Source organism: Panthera tigris, chromosome A1, assembly GCF_018350195.1.
Source record: "Panthera tigris isolate Pti1 chromosome A1, P.tigris_Pti1_mat1.1, whole genome shotgun sequence".
NCBI classification, from domain to species: Eukaryota; Metazoa; Chordata; class Mammalia; order Carnivora; family Felidae; genus Panthera; species Panthera tigris.
In genome coordinates, this window is record NC_056660.1 from 157,524,866 (window position 1) to 157,538,449 (window position 13,584).

At 37.7% G+C, this 13,584-nt stretch overlaps 1 long non-coding RNA gene across 1 annotated transcript in view; it reads left to right on the forward strand.

The window, feature by feature from the left end:
- Window positions 1–13,584, forward strand: part of LOC122239717 — a 105,428-nt gene that overhangs the window by 28,286 nt on the left and 63,558 nt on the right. The window lies entirely within an intron of this gene.

The following is a 13,584-nucleotide window of genomic DNA, read 5'->3' on the forward strand; positions in this document are numbered from 1 at the left end:
AGGATCTTCTGGAAATATGGTCTGAGAGTTTCGTGATCCATATTCTCTTACTAGTCACTATATTCAGAGCACTGAGCTAGGCACCACGGGGTGTTACAAAGGATATCCTCAAGTCATTTAAAGTTTAAAGCTAAAGGAGGGGTGGAAAGGGTTAGTAACTTAAAAAGTATATAGGCTACACATGGCCCCTACTACTGCCCAAAACCTGGTACAGAAACCAGCATGTTTGTATTTGCAAGTTTGAAAACTTAAAATTGATAAAATGTACAACTGCCATAACTTTGAGTATACAAATGGAGTTTAAAAATAAAATGAATCAAGACACTGTCATTGGGTTTGTAAAACAGTGAGAATGTTTTATTTATGTATTTTTTTCCACATGTACTTGTTTGCAAACATATGAACCTGTTTTAAGCCCAACATTGAGTTGCTTTCATCTGCACAAGAAGGGCCAAGAGAACTGGTGTCAGCATTTGCTGCAAATTATGTGGGAGTTTCTGAATTTGAGTGTAGGCATATACATTTCTTTATCAGCAGGAAAGAGGAGAGCTCATTCATTATTAAAGCAGCCTTCTAGCTAGTCTTTCATCAGCATAACACTGCTAAACTAATTTTCTTAGCCTATGACTTGAATTATGTTATTCCTCTCCTCGAGATCTTAATTTACCACTTTTACAATGTCACTCTCTCCTAGCTCTTATAGATGATGGTTCCCCACTGGAAATGGAATCACACCTAATTCTGCTCCCTGATTTGCAATGCCCTCTACAGTTTTGCCCCAGCATTTCTATCCACACATATTTCCTATTCCTACCAGTGCTAGCCCTTCCTTCCTGCCAGACTCTGCACCCCTTGACCACAAAACGGCATTACCAGTTCTCATCTCCATAGTCTTCCCCTTGCACATCCAATCCTAACACATCCTTTGAGAAACTGTAAATGCTACTTCCTCCATAAGTATATCCTCTTACTGGCTTTTGCTTTTGTAAATCAGGGCTTTCACTCAGTTGACTGCTCACCATTTTCTTAACATGTGCTTATTTTTTCTATTGACTAAATTGTTTGCCTGCCCTTTGAGAGCAGGCTTTATATTGTGTCTTTATTTCATGTACATACTCCATTCATTTACAGTCAGTCATGCCATAATGCATTAATTCGATAAACATCCATGAACATTAGGCCGTGGGAGAGCTAATGACCTGTAGGCAATTTCTGTAGACATTTAGAGTATGCAGTGTCAGGCATACAGACAGGGGTTGATGCAGACAGATTGTTAGGACCCAGCTGATACAGATGTTTTAGAGTCATCTAAGGATTTTGTAATTTATATTAAACCCTGCTTTGGCAGAGCTTTGGAGTCCCATGGAGGGGAGGGGACAGCAAGGTGGTGGGTGACTTTTTTTTTTCCTGATTTAACCATAGCAGTTTTGCTTTCCTCCACTCTATGGATTTAGATTTCTCAGCGTTTGGGTTAAAAATTCTTCTGAAGAAAGGGCGCTTTTTGACTGAGCTTAGTTTGGAAACCTCTTTTCTGGGTAATGGAGAGCAGTTAATATTGTTAAATGGAAAGGGACAAGCAGGTTCTGCCTCTGAGTAGAGACTGAATCCACACCAGGAAGTTAGGGATCCTTAGTCCTCTAGAGGCTCTCACACCACCGTGCATCTTTGACAGATGTGCTATCACTATTCATTTGCTAGTAAGAGGCAGAAAGTAAAGGTGGTTGATTAATCCCTTTAATACTAATAGGGTTTGGGAGTATTCTGGCATTGTATTTTGCCCTCATTCACCCAAAAGTAAGGTACTTCCTTCTTCACTCTTCTTTCTGTGCATATTTCCTTTGTTTTCATGGGGTTCTTTACTTTGCCACACAAGGAGGTATTTGAAAGGACTGGAGAAGAAACTAAAATGGATGCCTGTCAACATGTATGATAACTAAATCGATACCTATGGAGAATATCATTAACCAAAACCAAGCAGAAGGGACAGTGGAAATTGTATGGAAAGAGAATAATATATGTAGGAGTAATTAGCACAGGAAATCAGCACAGTCTTTGATGTTGTGTCAGAGCCAAAAATAGAAGAGTGCTCTGCTACAAAGCAGCAGCTATGCTCTGTGCAGACCATGTCTTCTCTGGACACCGCGCACCGGGAACACAGACCTCTGGCTGCCACCTCCTCAGCTGTTTTTGTTACACATTTTAGGATAATGAGTGGGAGAAACTCCCTGAGGGTTCCTAGGTACCAAACAATAGAAATAAACTTTATTTTATAGAAACAGACGTTTAAATAACGTGCCTGCCCCTCTTGCTCCCAAAAGAAATAGCACAATGAGAGACCTTCTCACTCATGGATCTGTTTCTGCCACAAAACATGTGACGTATGTGGCAATCAGGAAGACAGTTCTTGTTCGAGTGACAAGTATTCATGCTTGGAAGTGAGATGTGCTGTGTGCAAATTCTGGGTCAGCCATTTGAGGATAGAGGAACAATATCCCATAGGATCCATAAAAGTACTTACAGTTAGTGCAGTCTTCATTTGGACAGCCCTCAGCACTGTTTTACTATTTGGATAGAACTGTTTACTGCCTGCCTACCCTCTTATATGTGCACAGAATAAATTTCTCCTATGAGCCGGTGAACTGGACGTCTGATTATGGCCCTGGCTTGACATTACACCTCACCTGTTTTGTTCGCCTGAAGCAGGTGGCACCTGGCTCGCAATCATATTTCTTAGTCTGAGACTTTCTAAGTCTAATTCCATCTGACTGACATCACAGTGACAGGTTGTCTCCTCAGATATAACTAAGATGAATTTATAGCTTGATCTAAAATCAGTAGCTCCTTTGTGAATGTTGAACAGTACTGTGGACGAGAACCTCAAGTTTATAAACTTGTCCATCTGCCTCACAAGACTGTGAGATCCTTAATATCCTTGCAAAAAGGGCTTATGTTTTGTTCACCACTGAATGTCCTATGCTAAACAGAGTAGGCCTTCAAAAAAGTTTACTAAATGAATTTCAAGACCAATAACAGAATACCACTCGTGTAGTCACAGTTTTTCCCATCACACTAGCTGGTGAGGAAGGCAGTGTTCTTCACTGATCACGGAGCTGTGGCCTAGATTAGTGTGGTAGAGATTGATGTTGGTAAAAGCGCATTGTTCCAGCTTCTATACCCCTACCCTCATTTACTTTCCTTCATAGCTCTTGTTCCTCCCTTTCATATTATATTCTTGTTCACTTACTTGTTTATTGTCTGCCTATCCAAATGGAATGTAAATTACATAAGGGCAAGAAATTTTTACCTTTACTGATGCATCCTAAAACAGTGCCTAGCATATATTCAGTGCTTAATTTGTATTTTGAACATATTAATATAGGATCAGTTAGTAAATGAATTGTTGAATGCAATTAGTTAGTTAATTAATTAATTAATTAATAGACACTTACCTTGTGCCAGCAATTGTAGCTAGATGCTTTATAAAATATTTAACACTTAAATCCAAGGTCAACCCTGTCAGGTAAATGTTGCTTTTGTAGATTTGACATGTGGCAACTGAGGCTCAGAGAGGTTAAATAATTTGCCCAAAAGACATGCACAAGTAAGCTGCAGACCCAAGATTTTAACCTGGTTCTTTCTGATTACACAACTTGTGCCATTTTTTTTTTTTTTTTACAATATTTCACTTTGTTCAAAAGCTATAGGTCAGGTAGCTTCACAGCCTTGAAAGATACAACTGTGGAAAGGGTTTTTAAGGGAGACCATTCAGTAACACTTTTGTGTTGAGTTTGGGATCATCTGGTCTTCTCTTTCCCTATCCCCTCAGCTACATTTGACTTGGGTATCAAAACAAGACTTGCATGGGTACATTGGCTGAAAATAAAGCTTACCTGCTGCTAGTCTCTGCTCCTTGGACAGTTTTATTCTTTCCTCACTGTGTGCCAGCCAGAAGAACAGCTGTGAGCCTGTCAAGAGCTGAGGGGAGTTCTGTATTTGTCTACCAAGTGTCTGCAAACCTTGGGGCCATAGCTCACAGCACCGTGCACAGCCTACTGGGACTTGGTGAGACAACAGGAAGAAGGATTAAATGAATAACAAGCATATTCAGGACAAAATAGAAATAAACCAGGTAGGGAGTTGAGTGGTGACAAGAAGAGGTTACCTGATGACTAATTGGGAAGAAGGACAAAAGCTGTGATCCTGAAGGACAGGGTGGAGCAACACGTGATGTGGGTAACTGCTGTGGTTGCTGAGTCTATCCCATCAGGTGCTTTTTTCTTTTTTAACTTTTTCTGGTTTATGCCCTTGAGCTGTGCACTGGATGTGATGACTCAACTGGTAAGAGCCAGATGGTTTTCTACTATATCTTTATGGGAGTCGCCAGAAAGACAAAAATTTGAACTTTAAGACATCTTCAGTTGCCTTGAAATTTTAATTCTTTCTGTTTTTTTGTCTTTTTATGCTTCTTAATGAGGTATAATTTACATAAAATAACAAGCACAGATCATAAATGCACAATCTGATGAATGTCGACAAAGGTGCATACCCATGTAACCCACACCGCAAACAGGTTAGAAAATATTGACACCAGCTTAGAAAGTTCCCTTGTGCCCCTATTATGTACTCTGTTTCTGGCTTCTTTTTTTTTATTTTATGTTTTAACATTTATTCATTTTTGAGAGACAGACACAAGAGTGCGAGTAAGGGAGGGGCAGAGAGACAGGGAGACACAGAATCTGAAGTAGACCCCAGGCCCTGACCAAGTTGTTTTGTCTAAGATATTTGCCCATTTTCTAATTGGGTTGATTGGTTTTGTCCTGTTGGGTTTTGTTAGTTCTTTATACATTCTAGGTACTAGAATTTGTTGAATTTATCTCATCAATTATTGAATACAGGGTTTGCAAAATTTTTCTCCCATTACGTAGCTTATCTTTTCATCTTTTAAACAAGGGCTTCCACATAGCAATAGTGTTCATTTTGATGAGGCCCAACATACCCGTTTTTCATGGTGTGGATTGTACTTCCTGTGTCAAGCCTAGGAACTCTGCCTAGCCCCAGATTCCCAAAATTTTCTCCTGTTTTTTTCTAAAACTTTTATAATTTTACATTTTAGATTTATGTCCATGGTCCATTTTTGGTGTATTTTTGTATAAGGTGTGAAGGTTAGGTCAAGATTTGTCCCTTTGCCTGTGGATGTCCAATTGCTCTGACATCATTTGTTAAAAAGGCTGTACTTCCTCCATTAAATTGTTTTTGCACATTTGTCAAAAACTAGGTCAGCATATTTGTGTAGGTCTATTTCTGGGTTCTCTCTTATGTTCTATTGATACATGTGTCTATACTCTGCCTGTGCCTTTCCAAATGGTAGAATAAACTTGTTAGATAGATACATACATACATACATACATACATACATACATAATAGATAAGAGGGGGGGAGAGAGAGAGAGAGAGAGAGAGAGAGAGAGAGAGAGATAACCAGCCAAACTTGCTGGAAGTTTTACAGAAATTTCATTAAGCCTATAGATCTCTTCGGGAAGAAGTGGAATCTTTACTCTGTTGAGTCTTCCAATATGAAAACATGGTATATCTCTCCATTTATTTAGGTCTTTTTTAAAAATTTCTTTCACAGAAGTTGTAATTTTCAGCATATAGATCCTATACATGTTTTGTTAAGTATACACTTAAGTATTTTATTTTTTGGAGTAATTATAATAGTATTGTATGCAGTTTCACATGCTATTGTTAGTATGTAAAAATAAGATTGATTTTTGTATGTTGACCATGTATGCTGTGACCTCACTTATTAGTTCTAGGAAGGTTCTTTGGTGGATTTCTTGGGACTTTTGACATAGACAATCATTTCATATGCAAGCAAAAATAGTTTCCTTTATTCCTAATTTGTATGTTTTATTTCGTTTTCTCAACTTATAGCAGTGGCTAGAAGTTCCAGTATCCAGCGAGTGGCTAGAAGTGGCTAGAGTGAACATACTTGTCTTGTTTCTGATCTTAGGGAAAAAGCATTCAGTCCTTCAACATTAACTGTGATGTAAGGTTTTTATAGATGCTACTTACTGTGGGGAGGTAGTACCTTAACTTAGTGAAAGGTTTTATCATGAGTGGGTGTTAGATTTTGTCAAATGTTTTATTCTGTGTCAAATGATATGATTATATGAGTTTTCTTGATTTTTATCAACCTTGTTGATATGATGGATTACTTTGATTGATGTTGGAGTAATGAATCAGCCTTGCACACTCAGGATAAATCCACTTGACCATAGTATGTAATTCTTTTAAATAATTTTTAGATTTGATGTGCTAGGATTTTGTTGGGAGTTTTGTTTATGTTGTTGTTTTGTGTAAAGTCGTGAGAAATAATAGTCTGAAGTCTCCCTGTTTGTGCTGTCTTTGTCTGGTTTTGGTATTAGGATAATACTATCCCAATAAAATGAGTTGGAAAGTGTGCCTTCTATTTTCAGCAAAAAAAGGTTGTATAAAATTGATGTTAATTTTTCTTTAAGTGTTCACTGGAATTCTCCAGGTAAACCATCTGAGTCTGGAGATTTCTTTTTTATAAACTATTACATTATGAACTCAATTTCTTTAATTATTATAGGACTATTTGGATTTTCTGTTTCATCTTAGTTGAATTTTGATAATTTGTGGTTTTTCAGGAGATTAATTAATTTTTCCTAAGTTGTCAATTTATGATCATAATGTTGTTCAGAGTGTTCCATTATCTTTTTAATAATTCCAAGATTTATAGTGATACCCTGTTTCATTCCTGATTTTGATAACTGCCCCACTGTCTTCCAGTGGGGAAGAGAAGTCTATGATATGTGAAGGTGGAGAGTTTCTTAGTCAGGCACTTGTGACAGAATCTCCCTACAGATACCCCCCCGGAGTCTCTGGGCAGGAGCAAAGAAGCTTCCTGGTTGGGCCACATGTTTTGGTGGGGTCCTTCTTGCCAGTTCCTCCCACTAGCTTTGGTATCGGTAGGTGGAAGGGGGGCATATGTGGTCTCCAGTCTGGTAAGGAGAGAGAGCACTTGTTGGACACTTAGTGTTAGCAGTTACCTCTAGCTCTATTCCTTCTGTGATGAAGTTGGGTTGGTTTCAGAAGGATGTTTTCAGAGGGACTTTCCTTCAGTCTAGTGGAGTAAATGAGCTGACCAGGGCTCCCTTCTATTGCTAAGCTGGTATCCAGGACATACCAAGTCTGGGTCACCTTCTTCTGTTGGGTAGGGCCTGCAAAATACCCTGCCACCGTGCTGTTTCTCTCAAGTCAGTTTGCCTTCTTCTTATCACCTTTCTGAATATCCTTTGGCTGTCTCTTGAGTTATTTCCAGGACTTACAGTTGCACTTTCTGGGGATGAGCAAGGAGAAATAGGTCTACACCATTTTTCCCAGACTGGAAGTTATGTATACTCTTAACAGAGGAATTGTGTTTGGTTCTCAAATGTCTACTTTGTGTGTTTAGAAACTTAGTCATTCTAGGGGCAAAAGTCATCATTGCAGAATAGTTCCCAGGCATTGCTGCTCTGAGGCAGTGGCACAACTCTCAAGTTTCTTCTGGGACTTGATGCCTGCATCTGTCAGAGAAACTGGTAAGGATAATCAGTCAACAGGAGATTGTTTTTTAAAAAGGTCACTTTTTAAAGTCACTCAAGTACCACCACATGCATAATTATCTTCAGTTAAATGTTGCATATTATGAAATCTCCTTCCTTCTCTTTCCCCTTAAAGCTTATCTAAAAATTAATCTTAACTGGATTTAATATTTCCATAAGACAAAAGAAAGCAACTTTGAAGGGACTTATATGGGGTCTTACCATACCTCTTTATTTAAAGTTTTAGATTAATTTCCCCCAAAACTGAATAGTGAGAGCCTCTCTATTAAAATGCAGATTTGGTACTCAAAGAGCAAACCATAAATCAAAATCATGGGTTGAAATGAATATGATGAAATTTATTGGGAATAAGGATAAAACCTTTTACTTAGGTACAAAATGGTCATTAATAAATATATAGATGGGGAAACAGTTCAACAACAGTTTATTTGAAAGCAGAATAAAGGACTCACTTACTGTGACCTGAAAAGCTATTGTAATCATAATATAAATATCAGAGCCAGAGTTACCTGGATGGCTGTTGGTTAAGTGCCTCACTTTGGCTCAGGTCATGATCTCACAGTTCTTGAGTTCGAGCCCTGCATCGGGCTCTCTGCTCTCAGCACAGAGCCCACTTTGGAGCCTCTGTCCCCCCACCCCTCTGCCCTACTCATGCTCTCTCTCTCACTCTCTCTCAAAAATAAATAAACATTAAAATATATATATATCAGAGCCAGGAGCAAGAGTTAAAATCCCTTCAAGCTCTTTTGTAGTATTGCTCCAATTTTAATGTGCATGCAGATTACCTGGGTATCTTGTAAAACTGAAGATTCTGATTTAGCAGATCAGGAGTAGGGCTTGAGAGTCTATGGTCTAACCATCCCCAGGTGCTGCTGGTTCTGTCAGTCAGTGGACCACACTTTGAGGAGCAAGGCCCTATACTATGCAGATCATTTCTAGGGTGAGATATTAATTTATAGGCAAGCAGCACATCTTAAGAGAATCTGAGAATAAATTTGCTTAGAGAAGATAAGGCAGGATAGTTTGAAGTTAGATACTAAGGTTCATGAGTAACAGTAGAAAGGTCAACCCTTAATCAAGTAAGAGCTCTTTCACATTGAGAATATAAACCATCCACAGAAACAGGCAAACAATTTAACAGTAACAACAAAAATCTCACAAGACCAAACACGGATAACCAATTAACATTTGAAAAGATGTTTGGCCTCAGCAATGATTATGGCATGCAAAATAAGACAACGATGAGATACCATTTTTTTTCAGCTAGTGTAGACAAAAATTTAAAAGCTTGATGTAGTCCAGAGGGAAAATAGGGTTTGTCATACATCGCTGATGGAATATGAATTACCAAAAGCTTTTTGAAAAGTAATCCAGCATTATTTACTAAACTAAAGAATGTGAATATATTTTGACTTAGCATTTCCACTTGTGGGCATGTTCACTAATGAAATAAATCCAAAATTATGGATATACTTACAAAGATATTTAACTGCAATGTTGTTGTGGGAAAACGCTTGGAAACTACCTGAATGTCCTCAACTAGTGACTGACCAAATTGTGGCATATGCAACATAAGGGAGAATTTTCTATAAATTCCTACCTTCCAAGGGTGGACTGATGAGGTAGTAAGCTCCTTGCACTAGAATGTTCAATCATAGGCCACCAGAAATACTATTAGTGTAATTTTTGTAGAGGTGAGACAACAATCTGTATGATTTCTGAGTTTCCTTCTGACTCTAAAACTCTGTGATGCTATAAATTGGGTACAGTGAACCTCAATAAAAGAAAGGAAGAAGAGGAAGGGAGGCAAGTTTCCTATCCTATTTTTATCTGCTTTCCTCAGTTTACAATTGGGACTTTGGTAGCTGGTTTAAGAGGTGGAGTATTTCATTCGCATGTATAGAGGCCAGCAACTGAAGTTATTTGTTTGAATACATAATAAATTAAGAAAAAATGGTTATTGGGTTCTCTATCCCTAGTTATTGAAACAAGATCCATATTTCAGAAAATTCATCCTTTATATTCATAGTCACTAACAGAAAGTGACTAATATGTGACTGGGCAAGAACACAGCGTCAAACACCCTGAGCATATGGATAAGTGACTCTCTGTGTGTCTAAAATCAATGGAGCCTGATGCCTGCTTCTTTGCCAGGAGCGTGGACCAGCATAAATCCACTTAGGGACAGGAGAACAGCATCTTATTATGTATTGGGATGGGGGTGAGCGGCTGGATGCCTGCATTTCCCTACATCTGTGGTTTGCAAACTGTGACACTTCCTCAGAGGTGCTTCTAGGGCCCAGCAAGCACTTGTTACAAGTGCTTAAAATATGTTTAAATAGTTATTTTTAAAATTGTAATTAAAAACTGAACTAGCAAACATATTAAAATATGATATATGCCAAAATTTTAACACACTGGAAACCACCAAAATATTAATGTACATTATCATTGTCTGTTTAATAAGTAAATATTACAAATGTCAGTGTATAGGTTTGTATAAAAATATTTTTGCTTGTCTTACAGTGCAATATAATATTTCAATTGGAAATAGGAACTTAAACTGCTAAAATTTTTGATAGTCACTGCCTCAGATCACAAGTTAACGAAGATAGAAAAGTAAATGTAGAGTGGTAAAGCCTGAGAAATTACTATTAGAATGGCTCATTCATATATAGTAAAACCTTGGATTGTGAGTAACTTGTTCTGTGAGTTTTCCACAAGACAAGAAAATATTTATAATAAATTTTAACTTGATAATTGACTAATGTCTTGCAATATGAATTGTACGTGATGCCGAATGTCACATGATCACAACTGAGCCAATGGTTTTCTCTCTCTCTCTTGCTGAGGGACTGTGGGTGATCATCTCCTATGCTTGGATGCTCGGTCTCAGGCCATGGTGTTTGGCAACCATCAGTGATTTTTCAGAGTTGCAGGTGCTCAGAACTGGCACTTATGTATTTTTTGTCACTTCAAAGCACCTATGGACAGTACTTTGCTTTTCCGTACAAGAGTAAGCTTAGGAATTCTTTGCCTTATTCTAGGTCAGGCTGCCTGCAGATATAGACCCTTTCTTCTGATGCCTTACTGCCAGTTACATTAAATACAGTATATGACAAGAGTTTATTAATACTGTATTGTAGTCAACATCCGTGAGAGCATATAAAATGGCCCCCATTCAGAAAAAGATTCCCTTGAGCCAATAGATAGCAGTGAATTCCAATAGTGATAATGAAAGTTGTCCTACACAATGACCCTCCTCTCTCATCTCCCTCACACCAACCACAAAGGTTTTCAAAGGTAAGTGCAGGTTAATTTGTTTATTTTTCTTATATTTTTAATTTTCTTTATTATTTTGTCTTATATTACAGTATTCTAATCATTTTTATATGAATATTTTGGGGTTGTGGAATGACTCATCTGAGTTTCCATTATTTATTATAGGGAAATTTGCTTGATATACAAGTGCTTTGAATGACAAAGCACATTTCCAGAACAAATTATGCTCACAAACCAAGGTTTTACTGTATTTCTCAAATCTTTAACTGGTCCTCACCTCCTTTCAAACTTCCCACCTTAAACACAAAACTCTTTATTCTACTTTAAAACATTTGAATTTATTTTTATCTTTTCAGAATCTCAGGCTCATCTTCCCTCATTTTTTTTTTTTTTTTTTTTTTGTCATTTTGTGGGGAGAACAAGTGAGTACTGGGAACTGACTACAGTTGAGTTGAATGCTGGTGACAAGGGTTAATATGATGACTTGAATGATAGTTTCTATTCAAGGGAGAGAGTTCTTATAACACTCAATTCTTCTTCTATTGCAAACAGGTTTTCAGAAATTAAATAAGCTTGGAAACTTTCTAGCACAGGATTCAGAGTTTGACTGCCTAGTTTCAAATTCTAGGTCTAACATCTTTAATCCAAATCTGGTACCCTTTCTTCTATGGTATGCCTTCTTTCATAGCTGCAAGACAGAGCTGTGAAAGTTAAATGGGTGGCTGATTTTTTTTTCTCTTCATTATTTTTGGTAGATATGGAATTCTGATAGCACTTGACATTCATTCACTCCTCTAATATTTATTTTGTGTAAACATGTAAGACCATTGGCAATGCCTACACTGTGCAAAGCAGAAGAGGAAAGGATTTTACAAAGAGAGATCAGTTAGGAAAACAAAACAAAATCACCCCAGTTTTAACAGATACATCTCACTAGCTCCCTGTAGACACTTTTATTATCCCATTTGACAGATGAGAAATTTGTGGCACTATGAGGTTAATTTTCTTGCCCAAGTTCACACAGCTACCAGGTGGTAATACCACTAACCCTGTAAAAGCCAATAAGAAGGCAGGTCCATAACTTCTTGAGAAGTACCTTTTGTTTTTCCCTGTGTCTAGAAATGATTTTTTATGTCTGGTTTAATTTTTTTTCTATAAATGGCTTTTTTAAGGTCTGAGAAAATAATATTTTCAATGGGTTGTGTCATACCATAATATAACAATGGCAGGGGACTTTTAAATTGAGTGGCTGACAAGAATTATTGTAATATAAGGGGCATCTGGGTGACTCAGTTGGTTAAGTGTCGGACTTCAGCTCAAGTCATGATCTCACAGTCTATGAGTTTGAGCCCCATGTTGGGCTGGAATCTATGCTGTCAGCTCAGAGCCTGGGGCCAGCCTCAAATTCTTTGTTTCTCTCTCTCTCTCTCTCTCTCTCTGCCCCTTCCCTGCTCGTGTGCACTCTCTCTCTCTCTCTCAAAAATAAACATTAAAATTTTTTTAATCATTATAATATAAGTCAAAAATGTGCTCTGATTAAACAAGAAACAGTTATCCACAGTGTAGAAGAGAAAGTCACATTTCCTAACCTGGGAGTTCAACGTCAATTAGAATCCAGGTACTTAGGGGAAACACACACAAGATCTTGATGCACTAACAGTGTGATGAGGAAGGCAGCTTATCTGAGAAATTGGGAATCTAGTAACCACTTGAAAGAAGACTATAATTTATAAAAGCAACCATTTCCTAAAGACAGCCATGTCAGTGATAGCTCTGACCCTGCAACTAGGACCAAAGTAAAGGACAAAGGACTGCAAATCCATAGTAGTAATTCCAGTATAAATTACGTACTGACTAGAGTTAATCAGGGGTTAATTCAGAAAAGGTGGAATAGAGGAGTAACAATATTACTATTCATCAGACACCTACTAGGTATTAGCCAGTGACTCTGTTAAACACTGTCTATAAATTATGCCATGTAAACCACAAGAGAACACCCTGAAGCGTTATCTCCGTATTATGGATGAGGCAATAGAACTACATTAGACCACGTAACATGCTCACGATTACCGAGGTGATGAAACTTCCGTCAAGCTTAGACTTTAGGTTAGAGTTTAAGCCTGTGATCTTTCTACCTCATGAAGATTATTCAGCTATTACTGAACATAGAGTCTTATTTGTTTCTAGAAGTGCTCTGGTTATTTAAGCAGTAGAGTTTTGTCTTCAGAAAATAAGACTCTCGTTCTCAGTTCACCACATCAGCTAGAAAGGTATATAAAATAGGTATGAAAAGCAAAATTGACCTGGCTTAACGGTAACCCATTACAGCTGCCAGAGGTTTTGACTCCTGGAGCTCAGAAGGGTCTATAGCTGGTGCCTAGAGTTTGCAAATCCCATATATCATAATAATGCATTCATTATTCATTGTTCAACAGGTAAAGGGCTAGAATTAAAAGTGATTCACTGGAGAAAACAGATAAAGACTTAGCGAAAGGATAGTCATTCTGTTAAGTATAGAGGGAAGAAAACAATAAGAAATATTATTTTTTGATTGGTTGCTACTCATGTAAGTAGATTAATATTCTGAGTGTCATCTGTGCGAGGAAAGAATTGTTGGGACCCAGAAAGAAAATGGTGGTTTCTTCTATTTCTAAAAGGCATTTGTGTCTTA